The sequence below is a fragment of the Pseudophryne corroboree genome, unplaced genomic scaffold, assembly GCF_028390025.1.
Source record: "Pseudophryne corroboree isolate aPseCor3 unplaced genomic scaffold, aPseCor3.hap2 scaffold_2702, whole genome shotgun sequence".
Classification (NCBI taxonomy): Eukaryota; Metazoa; Chordata; class Amphibia; order Anura; family Myobatrachidae; genus Pseudophryne; species Pseudophryne corroboree.
Window position 1 is genome coordinate 40,728 of NW_026969364.1, and position 2,343 is coordinate 43,070.

General features: G+C 34.7%; 1 non-coding gene across 1 annotated transcript; it reads left to right on the forward strand.

Annotated features, from left to right (window-relative positions):
• Positions 1-709: 709 nt before the first annotated feature.
• On the forward strand, positions 710-783 carry TRNAN-AUU (transfer RNA asparagine (anticodon AUU)). The gene has a single exon. It is a non-coding gene; the product is annotated as a tRNA-Asn (tRNA).
• The last annotated feature ends 1,560 nt before the right edge of the window (positions 784-2,343 follow it).

Here is a 2,343-nt window from a genome sequence, read left to right on the forward strand (position 1 = left end):
ACTGAAATAATACAGGTTGACACCAGGAAACATTAACGCCACTGCATCCTTGCTGCTTTCTCATGTGGAAGTCTGTTTAATGTGAAAACAAGGTGATATCTAATTAGCACACAGGTAAGGAATTACGAAAATCTTTATTTAAGGGTGAAGATGTTTCTCACAAAATTGTTGCCCCAATGCATCATTGAAATTCAAGCTGGAAAGATGATTTTAATATATCACTTGTACATTTTGTATTGCTCTTCTGGTGACAATGTAGTTTTTTTTGTCAATTACCATTTTAATAACAGGGTAAAGAAAATTAAGTGGATTTTTGAAAGAAAACTATACTGTCAATATACTATTAAAACAAATTAAAATGGTAAAAGTTATTGTACTTTAAGTAAAAATAAAAGAGCAAAAATATCAATCCCAGTTTTGATTACTTAAATTAACAAAAAAAATGCATATAGCAAAGGATAGTTTCAATCTGCCTACCTCTGGGTTATGGGTCCAGCATGCTTCCATTGCAGTACTCTGCTGCACATGTAAGTGCAAGAGATCCTGAAGCACTCACTCATCATGGGAAAGTACCAATGTGTTTATTCGTTAGTTGATGGAAGAAACATCTTACAAAAACTCTCCAGATTATTGATTTTTTAATGTTTTTCTAGGAAACGTTCTAGATGTATGCTTATTAGCCTTTGTCAGTAGGCACTTTTTGCAAAGTGTCTCTGTGGCGCAATCGGTTAGTGTGTTCGGCTATTAACCGAAAGGTTGGTGGTTCAATCCCACCCAGGGACCTAATTAAACTTGTGATCAGATTTTGGTGATATTTAAGTAGACAAGTCAAAATTTCAAACCCCCTCTTATGGTGTAGGGTACATGGCCTTCTCTGATGTAATCAGAGTTAGATTTGATTCAGTGATTTTATAAAAAAAACAGCTAGGAAGCACAATTTAGCAGTGGGTTGCAGAGAAAAAAAATATGCTGGCAGAAAAATCCAATCGAGTGATTAAACAGCTCTTCATTTTCTGGCTTTATTTTTATGCTAACAAATTTGTTCTCTGAAAAGTGTCCACAAAGCCAAGTCTCTGATTAACACCTTTGTAAGGATGGTTTTTCACCTATTACTAAATTAAACTTGCTTCATTGGAAAGGCAGCAAGATGCATCCTCATTTCAATGTCTACTGAAATAATACAAGTTGACACCAGGAAACATTAACGCCACTGCTTCCTTGCTGCTTTCTCATGTGGAAGTCTGTTTAATGTGAAAACAAGGTGATATCTAATTAGCACACAGGTAAGGAATTAAGAAAATCTTTATTTAAGGGTGAAGATGTTTCTCACAAATTTGTTGACCCAATGCATCATTGAAATTCAAGCTGGAAAGATGATTTTAATATATCACTTGTACATTTTGTATTGCTCTTCTGGTGACAATGTAGTTTGTTTTTGTCAATTACCATTTTAATAATAGGGTAAAGAAAATGAAGTGGATTTTTGAAAGAAAACAATACTGTCAATATACTATTAAAACAAATTAAAATGGTAAAAGTTATTGTACTTTAAGTAAAAATAAAAGAGACAAAATATCAATCCCAGTTTTGGATTACTTTAATTAACAAAAAAAAATGCATATAGCAGAGGATAGTTTCAATCTGCCTACCTCTGGGTTATGGGCCCATCATGCTTCCATTGCAGTACTCTGCTGCACATGTAAGTGCAAGAGATCCTGAAGCACTCACTCATCATGGGAAAGTACCAATGTGTTTCTTCGTTGGTTGATGGAAGAAACATCTTACAAAAACTCTCCAGATTATTGACTTTTTAAAGTTTTTCTAGGAAACGTTTTAGATGAATGCTTATTAGCCTTTGTCAGTATGGACTTTTGCAAAATGTCTCTGTGGCGCAATCAGTTAGTATGTACGGCTATTAACCATAAGGTTGGTGGTTCAATCCCACCCAGGGACCTAATTTCCCTTGTTATCAGATTTTGGTGATCTTTAAGTAGACAAGTCAAAATTTCAAACCCCCTGTTACGGTGTAGGGTACCTGGCCTTCTCTGATGTAATCAGAGTTAGATTTGATTCAGTGATTTTATAAAAACAGCTAGGAAGCACAATTTAGCAGTGGGTTGCAGAGAAAAAAAAATATGCTGGCAGAAAAATCCAATTGAGTGATTAAACAGCTCTTCATTTTCTGGCTTTATTTTTATGCTAACAAATTTGTTCTCTGAAAAGTGTCCACAAAGCCAAGTCTCTGATTAACACCTTTGTAAGGATGGTTTTTCACCTATTACTAAATTAAACTTGCTTCATTGGAAAGGCAGCAAGATGCATCCTCATTTCAATGTCTACTGA